Genomic DNA, 19893 nt, shown 5'->3' with positions numbered 1-19893 from the left:
GGGCCACGCGCGCACCCGACATACGACACGCGCTCTGCGACACCCTTCGGAAGGCTCTTCATCAAAGTTCAGTGAACGCTTCTCCGGGAACTAGAGCCAGTAACCACCTGATTAGCCATACTGTAAACCACGGCCCGTCTTCAGGGTGTACACCTCCTAGCATCCTTCCACGTATCAATGCAATCGATGGTCACTTCCACCACACATGTTTTCCCTTACGTTTTATCAGGTAATTCAATGCCTGGTAACAAATGCCTTCGTTATGCTGCAAGATTTGTATGATCATCATCACCATCATCCGTTAAAAATAATGCATTAAACATTTTTAACCAAACTTTTCCCACTAGCAATAACAATCTTGTGTTGCTATTTGTAAACAAACCAGAGATTTTACAGCCAATTTGACAGATAGCGTAACTACTCGATCAGTATTTATATCGATCGTTATCTTTTTATCGACTCGTGAGCGGTAGGCGTTCGCGATGCCAATTCGAGTAGATAAATTTATTGGTCGATATAACCAAACCAGTGGTTTATTTTTATCGACTGGCTTCGCGATAGATGTCATTGACACCTATCGCCAACCAAATTAACCACCAGTCGATAAATATATCGATCGATATAACGACTATCATGGCGGAATGGTATCGCAACGCAACAAATTTGTCAACCCGTAAAACGATGGTAACAACTGTCATGCCCGTCATACAAATCGTGAGGAAAAAGTCGAGCAGTGGTTAAAAAAGTCGTTAATTTGCATCGCGAACGACACAGTTTGGCACTACCGATCGATATATTTATCTACTGCCACGAACCAGTTGATAAACGGTACGGAGTCGGATTTGAGAGCTTACGTTGGATTTAGGAAAAAAATTGTACTATTTATGTGCTATGTCAAAATTTTTCTAGTAAATTTAACGATTTTATTAGGTCGTAAAAGGAAAAAAAATGAAAATTATATTTATCATGATTTTGCCGAGAATTTCAATGAATTTCGAACTTTGAATAAATCTAAACAATCAACATGTAATGTAATAATATTGAAAAACTTAAAATCATGAACACTTATAAAAATAGGCAACGGCTGTTCATCCAACAAGGATTAGTACACAACACGCATAATTTAAGTTGCTGGCAAACTACCAGTAACGTAATGACCAACGGAACACTCAATCTCCTAATACCGGGCCACGCGCGCACCCGACATACGACACGCGCTCTGCGACACCCTTCGGAAGGCTCTTCATCAAAGTTCAGTGTGCGCTTCTCCGGGAACTAGAGCCAGTAACCACCTGACTAGCCATACTGTAAACCACGGCCCGTCTTCAGGGTGTACACCTCCTAGCATCCTTCCACGTATCAATGCAATCGATGGTTACTTCCACCACACATGTTTTCCCTTACGTTTTATCAGGTAATTCAAAATGCCTGGTAACAAATGCCTTCGTTATGCTGCAAGATTTGTATGATCATCATCACCATCATCCGTTAAAAATAATGCATTAAACATTTTTAACCAAACTTTTCCCACTAGCAATAACAATCTTGTGTTGCTATTTGTAAACAAACCAGAGATTTTACAGCCAATTTGACAGATAGCTTAACTACTCGATCAGTATTTATATCGATCGTTATCTTTTTATCGACTCGTGAGCGGTAGGCGTTCGCGATGCCAATTCGAGTAGATAAATTTATTGGTCGATATAACCAAACCAGTGGTTTATTTTTATCGACTGGCTTCGCGATAGATGTCATTGTTTGTTGGAGTGCTATTTGTTTTGTATTTATTTTATCCTGTTTTCGCTGTTGATCGATTTCCCGTTGCATAGCTTCTAATATTATGCATTGTTCCGGAGAAAACGCGCGAGCTACCGCCATCTTTCTTTCCATTTCAGTGAGATTCCGCCGACCAACCGCACCCGCTGCAGCCGATGTGGATGGATGCGAAGGATCCGGCATGACACTCGCTGATGCAACAAGAGCAGTGGGAGCAAGCTTCCGACAAACCGCACCCGCTGCAGCCGATGTGGATGGACGCGGAGGATTTTTCACGGCACTTGCGGATTCGGCAAGTGCAATGGGAACCGGCTGCTTAATAACCACACTTGCTGCAGCAGATGTGGATGGACACGGATTCTGCACTGATGGTGAAGCAGCAGACGACCACGGAACTGGAACCAGTATCGGCGTAACAGTGTTATCATTGCACTGTTTAGAACAGTACATATGCTCATCCAAAATAATAGACACATTCATTTTGCACGATCCTAAAAATTTATGTAGAACGTTTAACACCGGCAATTGCAACAGCACTGTTAGTCTAATGTTTACACTCACGTCTCTTTCTCTTACAGGTCCACGGTTCAAATCTTCTTCGGCAGCATCGTCAGACAAATGCAACCTAGGTAAAGAAAAAGAATATAATCATAGATACCACGCAAAACATATGAAACACCACGACAAAAAAATAACCAGAATACCACAAGTAAACAACGCCACATGATGGTGTTGTGTCATTTTTTTTTTGTGCAATTACTCACACATACGTAGATTTCTATCCGCCATGATAAGCCGGACCATCTGACGATAGAGATGGGCGTCCGAATACGTCTGACGTCTATCGCCGCCATGACATGCCGAATCGTCCATGGGGAGAGCTTCCTTTCGTCATAAGCGTCCGGCATACGAACGGTATGACGGACGGTGTCAAAATGGTCGGTTGGGCAGTTTTCGATCTAAACGTCAAACTTGAGATTCAAAATGCCGGACATGACATTTGCTAAGATTCGACCTCTGTCCTATATAGACTTAGCTGCTACAGTTAGTAACATAACTGCCCAGGCACGACCAAGATGTATGTATTCAGAAGGTGAATTTCGGTCGATTAGACAAACTATTTCGAGGATAACTTGTTTATGTTTCTGAGATTCTGTTTGTTAACACTTTGAATGAACCCTGCTCATAAAATCAACCGGAACCATGTTCATCGAATGTAAACCGGATGGCGGACGGTTATCAAAACGGATTTACATCCACGGAAGGCTTTCGGAGGGGGTTTCGGAAGGAATTATGGCGTACGTTTAGGAGACGGAAGTTTTCTGTTCGGTCCGAACTGAAAGAGAACGCGCGAAAGAATCGCTTTATTCTCACTGACAGTTCGCCTTGCCCAGGTCGCTAAGGCCTATTCGTATATACACAATGGGTAACATTCACCCGGACGTTACAACTCGGCTATCCTGAACATAAATTGTCCTCAATTTACTATCCGGTGGGCTCAGCCCAACATCTTAACTTATTAGCTTCGAGAACCCCATCGTATGGGAACTGTGTGAGTTGACATCCTTCTACTTCGGGTACCACGTATGTTTCTGTTATATACTGAACTATTACTAGCAATAGTAACCTTAGTAGTAGTAAGCGCTCCACCTTGATCACACATACATCTTAGGTAGCATTAGTATAAAAGCCCTCGTCAAACTGGTTATACCGTTCTTTCTCTGTTATATGTCACAAAGTAAAGTATCAACACACCGTAACTACCCGCAACCATAACATAATTTTGGCGATGAGGCTTAAAAAGGATAAACGCGGAACGGAACTTTTGCTTTTGTGTACATCGTGTGAAGTCAATCGATATTAAAGCAGTTCATCCGTCGATTTGTCGGTAAATCTCGTGTCGGAGATCAGTGTCGCTAGTGTAGTGCTGGTGTGTACGGCAACAAAGGATGCCCAACCAGGAAGAAGAGAAACCGTCCACGTCAGGCATGACGAAAGTAAATGTGGCTATGTCTATGATCGGCCACATGGAACCGTTTATGATCGGAGAGAATTTCGACGAGTATGTTAGCCGCCCGCAACTATTCTTCATCGTTAATGATGTGGAAGAAACCAAGAAAGTGCCAATGTTAGTGACAATGGCTGGACCGTCACTTTATTCTATAGCCAATCGAATATGTTCGCCAGAGGATCCGTGTTCAAAAACGTGTAAGAACCAGATTGAGCTGCTGAAGCAGCATTTATCGCCAAAGGTCAACGTAATGGCCGAACGCTGCAAGTACCACAAGTGCGAACAAGCAACAAACCAGACAATAACGGAGTTCATCATCGAACTAAAAGCGTTATCACAATCGTGTGATTTTTGTCGCAAGCGCTAGCTCCTAGCAGAAGGTGATCTCACGTTTGAAAAAGCTTGTGAGATTGGAAGAAGTTGGGAAGCATCGGAGCAGGAATGCAGAGAGATGAAAGGACCAGCAAAATTGGCAGCGTTCAAGCAACGCACATCGTGGAAGTCGTCAGATCGAACGGCAGTAAAAAAGAGCAAGCGTTTGTCTACGCATTCTCTACCAGCAAGGCATCGAGATAATAAATGCTTTCGTTGTGGTAGAGATCATAGCCCCGAGACCTGTCCTGCCAAACAATGGAAGTGTTACGCATGCGGTAATATTGGTCACGTGTCATCGTTGTGTCGGACGAAACGAAACCATAGTCGGGCTGCTGAACTCGTTGAAGCTTCGGAACAGTGCAGCCTGAACTAGTTGAAGGAGGCGGAAGAGATATCGCAGCAAACTACGAGCAATGATGGATCTGGAGATTGAAGGCGAGTGCGTGTGCGGTTCGAAGTGGACACCGGTGCGTGCGAGACGGTGATTTCGAGAGAGACGTACGAGGAGCAACTATCTCACGTTCCGATGCGTGGGACGACAAGAGTGTTCCAAACGGTATCAGTACAAACTATTCGTCCAATAGGAGAGCTACCAGTACGTGTAAAAAACAGATATGAAGATTTCGTTTCGCTATACATTTTTGTTCTGGAACCGGAGAAAAAGAAGATGCTTATACCGCACCTCGTTCGCTCGAGCTTAGAAGTCCTAATGCCAGAATGGAGAAAATTGGTAAGTCTTAATTACTCGTCTCTTAGTCTCTATTCAACACAGTCGAAAGTCTGAAATTGAATACCAATACCCATACGTATTTTCTGGGGATGCCAGTCAGGCAATAGAAGGTTTTACAGCAGATATTATTCTTACACAGGGTGCTGTACCCATTTTTCATAAACCATACACGGTACCGTTCAAATTTCGCGAAAATGTAGAAGAAATAAATCGCATGGTGAAAAAGGGAATTATAGTCCCTGTTCGTTCGTCCACGTGGGCTAGTCCAATCGTAATGACGCCAAAACAAGATGGCACAATTAGAATTTGTTTAGATGGGAAAGCTACATTGAATCGCTTTATTTGTACGCCTGGTATTGAAGACATCTTAGCAAATTTATCGAATTTCAAATTTTACTGTAAAATCGATTTAACGGGAGCCTATCTCCAAGTACGATTGTCACGCACAACTCAAGAGTTATGTACCATAAATACCCACCGTGGATGATGCAGGTATACAAGAATGCCATTTGGGATAAGTTCGGCGCCCTCAGTATTTAAGTCTATAATAGATCAAATTTTGCTAGGAACAAAATCTATTCCGTATTTAGATGATATCCTTATTGGTGGCAGTACGCTACATAAATGCAAGGAAAATTTATTCCATGTGTTGGATTAATTAAATCAGCATAAAGTGCAAATATATTGGGCCAGATCGCGATTTTTTGAAACAGAAATTGAACATCTCGGTTTCATGCTCACATCTGACGAAATTCGTCTATGTAAAGCTAAAGTGGAAGCGATCTGTCTTGCTCTAGCACCTAAATAAATAGTCGTTCTTAAGAAATTACAGTCGTTCTTAGGTCTTTTGAACTACTTCCACAAATTTTAGCCAAATCTGTCGTTGGAATTACATCCGTTATATAAATTGTTTAGGAGAGAAAGTAGATTCTCGTGGTCAGTCGAGTGTGAAAACGCATTTAAAAAGTGTAAAGAATTGTTGATCTCCAATGACGTATTAGAGCCGTATGATCCAAAAACGCCACTAATACCATGCCGTACGGATGCCAGTCCGTACGGAGTTGGTGCTATTTTATCTCACTTAGCGGGATAAGTGGAGAAGCCTGTGTATTTTGCGTCATCAACACTCACACCCACACAACAAAATTACGGGCAAATACATAAAGAAGCATTAGCAGTTGTATTTGGAACAAAAAAAAATTCACAATTATTTGTATGGTACGAGTTTTACTCTCGTTACCGATAGTTCTGCGTTAAGACAAATGTTTAACCCACACAAGAGTTCTTCTGCTGTGACAATTTTTAGATTGCACAGATGGGCCGTAATTTTGTCTAATTACTCCTATAGCGTAATACATAGGCCTGGTAAATGTATTAGTAATGCCGATGCGTTATCTCGTATACCGTTGCCAACTGAAAACCGGATTGAGCACATATCAGTTACTGAACGTAAAGTGCCCGCGTGTCGCAAACGCAAAAGGTACCAAGTGCAATAGTTACGTCTAGATGGCCTCTAGCCACTCATGCATTCCAAAGAATCCATTTGGATTTATTTCATTTTGATGGAAATACCTTTCTGATAATAGCGGATGCCTATTCAAAATTAATACATTTGAAAATACTACGAAGAACGTGTACGGAGAGTGTATTGGAACGATTGGAAGAAATGTATACGTATTTTGGGATGCCTTCTGAAGTATGTTCGGATAATGGTCCACCTTTCAACCCATCTGGGTTTATACATGCGTGTTATTCAGATAATATAAAAATATTTAAATCTCCTCCTTATCACCCTCAATCCAACGAACTAGCGGAGAGGGGGGTACAGACGATCAAGAATGTCTTGAAAAAGTATCTGATAGATGAGTGATTAAAACCAATACCAGAAAAAGATTAACAAGGTTCTTTTAAATTATCGTAATACTTCATCTACGTCCACTGGCAAAACTCCATCTTCAATATTGTTTAACTATGTGCCTCGCACATTACTAAATACGAGCAATCCAGTTAAGATCCTAACACTAACAGTGTAACGAAACCAGTTAGACCCACTCATCATTCCTATAGCCGTGGAGACAAAATATTATATAGGAATCATCAAGAAGACATTGTTAGGTGGATACCCGCGATGGTATTAGAGAAAATAAGTCGTAGCACTTACTTAATAAATTTACATGGGAATGTTAGAATAGTGCATACCAATCAGATTCGTGCTTCTCAGCTCTCAGATGAATTTCACCCTACTTTGCTTAAACCTATATCAATGCCTGATACTACGAAAGGAAATAATGAAACTAGAGTACCTATCGGAAAAGAAAATATGCATTCAAATAGAAAAAGCAGTGAATCATCCTCGCCTTAACTACGCAGATCAAAGAGCATAAAAGCTAGGCAAATGAAAAAATAATCAGCATATTAGGAATGAATCTAATCTCATTTAAAGTTGGGAGGAGTGTTATATTCTTAACTATTACTAGCAATAGTAGCCTTAGTAGTAACAACAAAACACGCACTTACCGATAATATGTGTCACTCCAGCAGTGCTTAAAAATAAATCACTTATCGCACACTTCATTTTACTCTTAGAGCCACTCTGAACCAGTAAACACACACACTCCAAAGTATATATCATGCACTATTTGCACCTGTCTGAATATTAGAGCAATTTAGACCAGTTTTTTATGCTCCCGAACAATTCAAATAACAAAGCAGCACTCGCACAACGCTTTGATTCATTCAAACAGCACTCGAAAAAAATCGAGCACTTTTCGCGAACTCAAATTTACTCATTGAGACGCTGTGACGAATAATCTTACACCAAAATATACCTGGCGCTTTTGGCTCCAGCATCCATATTCGAGCAGTTGTCGAGCACCTCCAACATGTCCTAGCAAACCCTCCCAGCCACCAACAGCTATTCCGAACACACTTCCGATTTTACCAGAAAAGCTGCTTGCAATTCGAGCAGTTTTATTTTATGTCGCTTGGGCGCGGGCGATTTTTGTCGGATGGGAATCCGTTTTTGCTTTTGTCAAAATTCGGAAGCCGGAAAGCCGTCAGACTAAAAATTTCCATAAATTTCCGAATTTCCACCGTTTTTCCGACGGAAACGGATTACACACTCGGTTCACATCACTACAATTCAAACCGCACTCAATTCGATCCATAAATGAGCAAGTTATTTACACTTATGCATTAAACGCGGTATATCCGCCACGTGGTGGTGCTGTCACACTACTGACACACTTCTGCCACCTCCGTTTTTTCACTTATTTATCCTACTAAAGCCGTTTTTCACTGCGGTTTTTTGGGTACGATCAATTGATTGCACACTACCTCACCGGTAAGGACCGCTTCCGGACAGATCCGTTCGAAATTGGCCGCAAAAACACACACCCGACACTGCACCACCCCCACCATCACACGATTGATGCACGTTTTGGACCACGTAGCTTTCGCACTAATTGGCCGATTTTTACCCCGTTTTCGGCTTGCACAACATTTTGGCCACCTTATCGACCGTTTTCACTCACTTCCAAACTCGAGAAATCGGGGATTTCCCGAGAAATTGTGTGCCAACCAACTTTGACGGCTGTTGTTGTTGTTGTTGTTGTTGTTTGTGTGGCCTCCACGCGCTACATTTTGTCCCAAAAGCAGCGAAAATTCACAGTTTCTTCACTGAAACCACTTTATTGGCCATTTATCACTGAACTGAAACACAAACCGCGCTCAGATCGGTTCACTTTCACCGGGAAAACTGTGTCCATCTGAGTTTGCTTACCGCACTTATGTGCTGGAACCATGGGCCACTTATATACCCGTTATTTCACCGATTTTGGAGCCGTTTTCACTTTTGTACAGTAAAACTTGCCATTTTACCTCCATTGTGCATAATATCTGGTGGATCGAGCACAATCTTACGCCCTTTTTAAACAAAATAAAACCAAAGCGCACTTTGCACAGTGTGCCACGCGCACCGGATGACACCTCGACACTGCTATAGTGACATAACTGCCCAGGCACAACCAAGGTGTATGTATCTAGAGCAAGGGGTATGTATTTAGAACAAGGTGTATGTATTCAGAAGGTGAATTTCTGTCGATTTCACACAGCAAACAGCACCATTTCCCAAGTTATCTGGTTCCCCTGTTTTCGTAAATGTTTTGGTAAATATATACGTTAACGAAATTTCCTAGAAGAGATTTATGAAATTCCAAACTATTTCGAGGATAACTTGTTTATGTTTGGATTCTGTTTGTTCATCCGGAACCATGTTCATCGAATGTAAACCGGATGGCGGACGGTTATTTCAACGGATTTACATCCACGGAAGGCTTTCGGAAGGTTTTTGGAAGGAATTATTGTTAAATTCAAACAATTTCACACCTTTAATATGTAAACCTTAGGCAACAAAAAAAAGCGTGACAGACGCGGCGGGATTGCGCAGGCGTAGAGAGTAGGCCGCAGGCAACACACGCCGGGGTCTTCCTGTTAATTCTAACAACCCTACCGTCTCAACTTACGGATCCCTTCTTTATGGAGTTCTTCCATTTATTCGACCATCTCGTCCCGTGGTTGCTTACCAACTAGCCCTCACACATACTACGTCCCTACATCCTTCCACCTGTCTCACGTAGGTTCGAATTATTGTGATTTTCAAACACAGCAGAAGGAAAAAAGCTATTATTAACACAGAACTTATAAAAAAAATTGCTTAGTGTTGATAACTTAATGGAATTTTAACTAATCTTTTTATTCTTTTGGATGGTGGTGAGCCTTTTCCTTGAGATTCAGTACGTGGTTCTTCTTCCTTTTCTTTTATGTTGTCCTCCTTTTCCTCCGTTAAATTTGATAACCGTATATCTTTCTGCCCAAAACTTGGATTGATTTATTCCCATCTCGTAGTTCTTCATCATCACCGTATCTCCAACACCAATCTCTGTGTTCTTTGCCTGTCTCCTTTTATCTGCGTATAACTTGCCTTTCATTTTCTTTATCCAATCCTTATCGCTCACTCCCTCATCACGATTCCAGAAGGGATCCGTAAGTAGATAAAAGATCTCCGGTTGTAGTGACCGGTCTTCCTGTTAATAATTCCATGGATGATTTGCCGGTAACCGAACGTGGAGTGGTATTGCAAATATATACGTATTCTGCTAACGCTTTCCTCCAATCTTGTTTGAGCACCTTAGCGATGCGCAAGGTCCTTAAGATGCCTTGATTTTGTCTATTCACTAAGCCGTTCATTTGCTTCCAGTATGGGAAGGTTCGCACAAGACGAATGTTCTTGCTGCGGCACTAATCGGAAAATTCTTCGCTAGAAAAGGGTGGTCGTGCAATACGGCGTCTAACCGTGATCATTAATTAATAATAATAAAGGGTTGTCCATTATCCGATCGAATTGTTTCCGGATGTGTGTGGTGTCTGAAAATATTCTCAAGGGTATTAATAGTATTCCCTGCACTGGTTGATTTCATTTCAGTAACAGTTATGAATCGACTGTAGTAAACGACTATCACAAGAAACGTGGCACATTCTTTAGCAGTAAAAAAATCCAAAGCCAGTTCCTGCCAAGCCCTAGTTGGCATTTCTTTCCTTTGCATTGGTTCCGAGGGTCCTAGCCGGCCTACCAACGCACATCCGGCACATTTTTGAACTCGATTTTCGATGTCTCGATCCATGTATGGCCTCCAAACTTTCTCCCGAAGATTTCGTATCATTGAAACTATTCCAGGGTGGCCTCGATGTGCTATATCTAGAGCTCGATGCCGCAGTTTTGACGGCAGTATAATTCTGTCATCCCTCACTACGATGCCGCTCGAGATTCCTTGTTCCTTACAAAAAGCCTGGTAAGCGTATAATTCTGGTGGCCATTGTTGTTTTTCTTTTGCCCGAGGAGCTTTTTGCGAGGTCTCATCTTGTTTAATTTCATTTCTTATTTCCTCTAGGGTTATAGCCGAATATCCTTAACCTATTTCACCGATATAATGATCTGCAGATTCATCGCAAGGCCTATCTGAATTAGGACATAGTCTCGACAAAATGTCAGAAATATTATTCGCGCTCAGAATGTGGCAGTGTCCATGCTTCTGCTACACCTGCTTGATATTTTCCGTTGAATATATAAGTTAACACATGGTGTCTATGAGAAGTGCTTTAAAAAAAACTTAACTTTATTACCATCGACCAGCGGAGTTAGATGCCGTTCGGATTAGCGTCTGAATATCAACTGACTGGTTTGGATTGATGCTGGTGCGATGGTCCGTGTTGAATTATGCTGCGTTGCAGATAATGTTGAGCGTGCTGCTCTGTGGTTTGTTTGTTTTTCATGCTGCGATGCTCGGTGGCGCGTTCTGCTGCGTTGCTTTTCTCGTGCTGCGCTGTCGTCTTAGCTCAATTAAACCATGGCGACCGCGAAAGAAAAAAAATGCCAAACTAGAAGAGGGAATGGGAAGTGATACAAGTGATTTGCGAAAAGAAACTGAGAAGAGTCTATTAGTACAGTTAGCAGAAGCATAAGTAGATTTTAAAAAGTTTTAAAAGGAAAAGGTATCGAAGCGCGACGCTCAAGAAGGAAATGCTACGGTCACGAATGCCTCGTCAAGTAATTCGGGTTCATCTTCTGAGATTCTCGTCAAGGGATTGGTTGATGCCTTGAGGGAACATTCAAAACAGGATTTTTTATGGATCTTCCACAATTTGATGGTGATTTTAAAAAATGGAATCAATTTAAGACCATCTATTATAAAACAAGTAAGGAAGGAAATTTCTCAAATGTGGAAAACCTTACGCGATTGGAAAATACTTTAGGCGGAGAAGCGTTTAAATGTGTAAGGGGATTTATGCTCGATGAAAATAATGTTGACACGATTTTAGAGCGCTTGGAAAATGAGTTCGGCAACCCCGAGCTTATCTATAACGCGCGCATTGAAAGAATTAAGGGCAGTACAGAACCCCACATTACAAAAACCAAAAACAAATAAGATACCCACAGAGTTTAAGCATAAATGGTACGAACACATCTTGAAAGAGAAAGGAAACAAGGGGAAAGGAAAAATCAAAACCATTCAAGAATTTGCAAAATGGCTCATACCTACCGAGCAGTTAGCATTCATGTTATCGGCTGAGGATAATAATGAAACTGGAAATCCACGGGGGCAACAGTTGCACCAACCAGTCAGTCCTAGCTTCCGTACGCAACAACGTGGTAACTTTCAGGGTAACACATCATTGCAGTCAAGAACTGCTTTAAATTGTTTTATTTGTGGAAGAGGGTACAAAACCTCAGATTGTCGTGAGTTTAGTAATTTGAACATTGAGTCAAAAGGCGATTGCGGATTTGTGAAAGCTGTTGCAATCAAACCAACCACGACGTACAAAACTATTACCTTCCACCACAATGCAGGCAATATGGCTGTAGAGGAAGGAATCACAACTTGTTACACAGAAACGTAACATCTGGTCTCAGACAAGTCGAAAACTTAAATTTACATTACTAACCTCTACTACCCGAGATATATTTTCAAATTGTTCCAGTAACAGTTCGCCATAACGATAAAGAAATTAAAACGTTTGCCTTTATGGACACGGGGTCATCGGCTAGTCTGATAATTCGTGAATTAAAGGAGGAATTGCAAGTCAGTGGAACTACTCGGCCGTTTACGAGGCGGTTCAAGATGAATCGGCAAGCCAAACAGTTTCCATTCTAATAAAAAGTCAATCTGGCCGATTTATCAATTTAGATGACTTCAGAACAGTTGAGGCAATGGCTATGGATAATGAAGGAGACTTTACGAAAAACTAATAATGGCTATGAAATAGGGCTGCTGTGAAAAACAGACAAAGTACGCCTGCCGGAAAGTTTTGATGAAGCACTTAGAAGGTTACAGGGATTAGAAGGTTACAGAAGATGAAACGGGAAGAATTATTAAAAGAATGGTACCACAAGGAAATAGCCGCGTATTGCACAAAAGGGTACGCGCGTGCCATCAATCAACATGAGTTGTTTGAAACTTAGCACAATCCAAAAAACAATTACATTCCTTACTTTTCTGTAATAAACCATAATAAACCCATACCTAAACCAAGGCTAGTGTTCGATGCAGCTGCCAAAAATAAGGGAATATCTTTGGACTTGCATTTAATAGCCGGACCTGACGCACTCGCTTCTCTATTCGGAATTTTGGTGCGATTCAGAGAAAGACGCCATGGAATATCAGTGATATAAAAGAAATTCCTGAAAGAAGATCGCTGTGCGCAACGATTTCTGTACAGAAGAGACCCCCTTAGAAAGACAGAGAGGTTTATGAAATGCAGGTCATGACGTTTGGTGCAACATGCTCCCTTGCATGCGCCCCATACGTCAAAAATGTACGTTGCTATTTGCGGTCGCAATGGATAGGATATCACATTGGTGATCCTGCCATGAAAAATGTTAAAAGCTGAGCCGGGTTCGGCCCATTGCCAGTGAAGTGATCGATTTGGGACCACTTGCAGGGAATTGCTGAGTCGGGTACATCCCATGGCCAGCGAGAATGTGCACATGGTAACTTTGGAATGGAAATGCGGAACCGGGTCCGGTCCATGGCCAGCATTAGCTCTCAAAGCATGAACAGGAAGCTGAGTCGGGTTCGACCCATGGGCAGCATAAACGCGCTCGATACATGATCGGAGAAACGGAGTCGGGTGCGGCCCATGACCGGTACTGAAGTGTCTGTTTGATTATCAGAAAGGAAAGCTGAGTTGGGTGCGGCCCATAACAGGCAGGGACACATTTTTTTTTTTAAGAAGGTATTGTTGAGAGATTTAAATGCATCGGTTGCAAAAGTGAGAATTGTATCGGCTTGAACGCAAGAAGCGGGAAGAATCTAAACGTGTTCACTCAAGTTCTTATCCGGAGCGTGCTGATTTGTTTGTTAGTTGTTTTGGTAAGACAGTTTCGATATGGAGCAAGAATGTTTCTATAGATGAACTCAGTACCGAAATTCGATGCAAATATATGTTCTGGTGGTAAGTAAAGTAGTGAAGGTAAGCATTGACAATAAAGCAAGGTAAAACGTTCGGGGATTACGCACGAAGGTAGACGAGTTCCGGCTGTCGGTGTTGGAATCCGCCCACGATGTGATTGTCCTCAAGGAAACCTGGCTCGATCCAAGTTTGCCATCGCCTCTGTTGTTTGACGACAACTTCAGAGTGACCCGCTGCGAACGTAGTGTTGACAATAGTGCGTGCTCTCGTGGTGGGGGTGTGCTGATCGCTTGCTCTCACTCTCTGACGTCACGGGAACACATAACGTTACACTCATCGCTTGAGCTTGTGTGCGTTGTCATCCAACTAGGCAATACACGACTCTATATTGCTGCTGCTTATCTACCAACTAGACGTGCCGCAAATATTGTTACGCTCCGTGAATTCGACGACTGCATCAACTCGCTATGCTCGGTTATGCATCCTGGTGATGGTATTCTACTGCTAGGCGACTTTAACCAGCCATCGGTTTGCTGCTCTTCATTCCTGTATTTTGAGCTGCGAACACGCTCCACCCTCTCTGCTCAGTTTGATGACAGTATGCATCGCTCTGGTCTTTTCCAGCTTAACGGTCACTCTAATGAAAGTGGACGCATTTTGGACCTGATATTTGCGAATAGTGTCGTTGCTTTCGTCTGTGTACCACCAGCCGTTTGCTACACCCCGCTGCTAGCCATTGATTCATATCACCCAGCGCTAGAGATGGCCCTTCCAATTCCACATGTGAACATTGCGACATCCGCGCCACCTTGCCTCGATTACGCACGGACAAATCTCAACAGGCTTTCACCGTTGATTTCTTCATTCGCTGCTGGCTTCAAGTGTTCCAGTTACGCCTCTCTCGACCTCGCCGTTGATGATTTTGCGCGGTTTATGTCACACGCGTTGATCGAGTGCACTCCGGTAAAGCGTCCGAGACGAGCTCCTCCGTGGTGTGACAGGACCCTGCGTAGGCTCAAAACAGCTAAGGCTGCTGCTTACCGTCAATATCGGGCGCGTAAGTGGCCCGCTTCAAGAAGCAACTACAATGCGGTACACTCTATTTATCGGTGCTATAATAAAAACCGTTATCTGCCATACGTACGGTGCAGGTTCGCGTTCGCGCAGTGACCCTCGCGCACTTTGGAAGTTCGTCAACGCTAGCATCAGCTACAATGGACACCATAGCACCTCTCCATCTGCAGTTTGTGAAATTTTTGCCTCACGCTTCGCCGCCACTTTCCTACCGGACGTCACTGTTGAGGAGCAAATAACGGACGTGCTCGCAAGCATACCTCTGGGTGTCATGAGCCCTAATATGCCGATAATCGATGTGTCAGGAGTGGTGAAAGCGATCGATCGTCTCAAACCATGCTTTGCTCCGGGGCCGGACGGGATCCCACCTTCGATACTGAAGCGTTGTGCTGTCACCGTTGCTCCCATTCTAGTCTCGATCTTTCGAGACTCGTTGAGCTTGAGCGTTTTTCCTGCTTGTTGGAAAACCTCGTGGCTTGTCCCCGTGCACAAAAAGGGGGACAAGTCAAACGCCTGCAACTACTGCGGCGTTCCCTCGCTTTGTGCCTGCGCTAAGGTTTTCGAGCTGTTGGTATACGAACCTCTTCTCGCTGCTGCTTCGACCTACATCAGCGCTAGTCAACATGGGCTCGTCCCTAAGGGCTCAAACACCACCAACCTGGTTGAATTCGTCAGCCTCTGCCACAGAATCATCGATGCCAGATTCCAGATCGACGCGGTTTACACGGACTTCAAAGCTGCCGTTGACTGCGTCCCACACTCATTGCTGCTCGCCAAGCTCCAGACGCTTGGTTTACCCGGTCAGCTGCTGGGCTGGATGCGATCATCCGCTGGCCCGGCTGGAATCCATCCAGCACAAACTCACTTGGTTCGCTCTGCGCTTCTGGAGGGTGGAGGTGGACTACGCTGGACGCTGTGCGCTACTGGGCCTAGAATCGCTGGACCAACGGAACTGCAACGCCCAGAGGCTGTTTGTTGCGGGATTACTAGACAACCGGATCGACTCGCCGGGGCTTCTTGCTGACCTCAACCTATACGTCCCGCCGAGATCGCTCCGGGCTAAATCGTTGCTCGACGTGGAGGATCGCCGTGCCCGATTTGGCGCCTCTGATCCGTTTTTATGTATGTTCCACGAATTTAACGTCGTGTGTGATCGTCACCAACCGGACATGTCGCGCACCGCGTTTTTAAACTGCATTCGTGGTGTGCGACCCACTCTTCGTTAATTTTTTTTGTCCGCATTTATTCATTTAATGTGCACATTGTAATTTTATGTTGAATCCCGCTTCAAGAGGGCCTCATGCGGTCCATTGAAATAAATTATAATAATAATAGTAAGGATTGACAATACACACGCAGACACCAAATTCGCTCGGCGAAATCCTAGCGGTATGCAGTAATGATGGTGGTGGTGTTAGTGGTGCCGACGGTAGGTGTTGGATGATGATGGATCGAGGAAAAAAATGTCGATGGCTATTGCTGGCAGTACTGATTTTAGTTCTTTTCATTATGCGTGGGTCTGATATCGAGAACAGTTGGCTAAAAGAGTTACAAAATGAGCAAAGGCTGGATAATAAGTGACATTGTCAAGGAAACGGAATCATTACGGAGTCAGCGCAAGGTGGAGTGGGTTAGATTTCATGACCAATTTGAGAGGTTTGTGGCCTGCAAAGCACCAGTGGACGCAAAAACCCAAGTAACGGGTTTAAAAATCTTTGCGGTAAGTTATCTTCTCAGTATAATAGGGATGAAGCAAAGAAATTTGTCCGTTTCAACGAATGACATCTACAGGGCAACGATTCAAGCGCTGGATGAATATTTTAACGACTTGTGCTATGCAGCAAAGGAGCGTCTAAAGTTCCGAGAAATGTGCATGAAAGAGGACGAGTCGTTTGAGGATTGGATTCTGCCCTTCTAAGCAGGCAGCGTTGTGCAAATTCGTGGGAACACAGCACGAAGAGGAGATGTTGCAGGCTGTAACACGTTGATCGATTTCGGGCATAGCCACCAAAGTCAATGAGATGGCAAGTGTTTTTGGAAACGATTTGGAGAGAGTGATAAGCCATGGAAAGCACCTAGATTTTATGCGCGCTGAAGCTAAGTCGGGTGAAACAAAGATGGCGCAGGATCATCAAACCATGTTAGGGCCAGTCAACGCGATACGTGCAATGAGATTTCCGACACGTCGGTTTAAACCGGAAAAACCAGTCATTTTGCGGAGTTCCGTCTTTCGACAGAAAGGAAATCGGGAGTGATGGAGATGAAGCGAGAGGCTGGAAGAGTAAACCAGGTAGAGGTGGTGGTACACGAGTGAAAATGGGAGGCTTTTTTTTCCTTGTTGTGAGAGGAAATAAATGAATCGCTGGTTTCGTCTTGTTGTTGGAATGACGTTTTTCTAATTTTTGTGTTTTGTTTTGCTCTTCTATTTAGTTTTAATTTCAGCTAATCACCGGTCACGCAAAGTCACCCAGTGTTGCGTAAGATCCGCGAATCGTTACTTGTGAAAAAGGCTCGGTAGAGTTCGATTTTCTAGTAGATTCGGGTGCAACAGTAAATACGATTACCAGCAAAGGTTGGGAGAGGATTAGAAAGGAGTGTCGTTCAGTAGTGCAAGAAGTGTTAACGCATTCTGAAGAAACGCTAAAGGGCTATGCAAATCAACGACCGTTAGACGTACTGTGCTCATTCAAAGCCCACGTGGAAGTTACGGACACTAACAGTAGTAGGAAGTTAGCAAAGTTTTTTGTTGTGAACGGGACAGATGTGTCACTACTAGGTTTCGAGACCGCATGTGATTTGAACTTAATTCAAATTGGATTGAAAGCGCAACAATCGGAGATACATTGTGCTAATGTAGTCGAAAGGAATCTAGATGAGAGAGATCTGATAAAGCATAGTAACATGAGAGTCGACTGTAATTTGTTTGGCCGGGAAAACGAATTCCCTAAGATCCGAGGTGATCCAGTAAAATTCAGGGTAGACACTTCTATAATGCCAAAGCGTATTGTAAGGTATAATGTCCCAATAGCGTTCAAAAGAGCGGTAAATGAAAGGCTCGCGGATATGGAAAGGAAGAAAATAATTGAAAGAGCGGATAAGATAGACGACGAGATAACGTTTGTGTCTCCAATGGTGTTGGTTTCGAAAGGCCCAAAGGACTTTAGGATGGTTATCGATTACCGGGAGGTGAACAAGGCTATTATTCATGAGCCGTATCCGATGCCGACCCTTGAGCGTATATGAGCGGACATAACATGTAATGACGGCAAGTTATTTTTCACAAAATTGGACATTAAGAATGCGTACTTTCACGGATGGAGCTGCACGAGGAGATACGTCATTGAACCACATTTATGACTGCTAACGGGTTAAAGAGATTCAGGAGATTTCCGTTTGGTCTATCGTGTACTCCCGAATTATTCCGGAGCGTCATGGAGAAATTGTTCGCGAACTGTAAAAAATTGGTGGTTTAAATCGACGACGTTCTAATTTACACGCGGTAGCTAGAAAAGTTAAAGAGCCTTGTTGAAGAGGTAAAGAAGGTCATAGTAATAAATGGTCTAACCATCAACGAGGAAAAGTCTTTAGATTTTCAAGAAAGAGTAGATTTTTTGGAATTCTCAATTGATGGGAGAGGCATATTACCCACAACAATAAAGATTTCGGTCATTTTGAAGTTCGAGAGGCCAAAAGATGTTTCGGAAGTTAGGACTTTCTTGGGCCTGATAACGTTCAAAAGTTCTTTCATAAAAAGATTTTCTCACAAAACGAAACCGACAAGGGATTTACTGTCAAGCAAGGTCATATTCGCATGGAATCCAATTCAACAAAAGGCGTTGGACGGGTTGAAATTGACAGCGGAAAACGATCTTATCAAGAGAGGATATTTTAACAAACGGGATAAAACCATCCTGTACACGGATGCTTCACCGTGGGGACTAGGTGCAGTTTTGACAAAAGAGGAGTGTTCCACGAGAGAAAAGAGAATAATTGCATGTGCATCTAAGAGTTTGATGGTCGTGGAGAGTACGTATTCACAATTACATCGCGAGGCTTTGGCAATAGTATGTGCCATGGAGAGATTCGTGTATTATCAAGTAGGCAGGAAGTTTATATTGCGGTCAGACAGTGAGGCCTTAATGTTCATGATCAAAGGGAAGCAGCGTAAGGACGTTGGCAAACGCATAATGTCAAGGGCAGAAGGTTGGTTTTTGAGATTGGATCACTTTGATTATGAGTTCCAGCATGTATCGGGAAAGGATAATATTGTGGACGCGGCATCTCGTAGCGGGGATTAACGTAATGAGCCGCAATTTGGAGTTGTGAAAGAGCCCCATGAGTTGTGTATGGTGGTCACGGAAATTAATTGTATCAGTGAAGGGTTGCTTGCGTTGACCTCGAAAGAAGTTCAACAGGAACAGTTAAAGTTAGTGAATTACAGACAGTCATAAAATGGTTAGATAAGAATCAGAAATGGCCGAAAGAAATTGTGAGGTTCCAACATTTTCAACAGGAGATGTACCTCCACGAAGGAGCGTTGATGAAACAAGAAAAGTTGGTTTTGCCGACAATGTTGCATTAAGTCATTGAAGAGGGCATTAAGTCTGGCACATCGAAGCCATCCAGGGATGTCAACAATGAAGAATTTTCTTAGACAAGGCCTATGGTGGCCCAATGTGGATCGTGAGGTAGAAATTTTTGTAAAAAGTTATTTGGAGTGCCAGCAATTAGTAATCCACCTCCTATTACGCAAACCAATATTCCAACAAATCACTGGGACTACGTATCCATGGATTTAGCATCATCATCTGATACGTTACATTGGAAGGCATTGGTGCTTACTGCCAACTATTCTAGGTTTCTTGTTGCGGTACCGATGGAACGAACGGACAAAGAATCGATAAAAAAAAGCCTTGAAGAGAATTGTTGGCACCTATTATGTGCCGAAGACCATGCAGGC

The sequence above is a fragment of the Anopheles stephensi genome, chromosome 2 (genome assembly GCF_013141755.1).
Source record: "Anopheles stephensi strain Indian chromosome 2, UCI_ANSTEP_V1.0, whole genome shotgun sequence".
Lineage (NCBI taxonomy): Eukaryota > Metazoa > Arthropoda > Insecta > Diptera > Culicidae > Anopheles > Anopheles stephensi.
The sequence above is the reverse complement of the archived record's forward strand: the minus strand, read 5'-3'. Positions refer to the sequence as shown.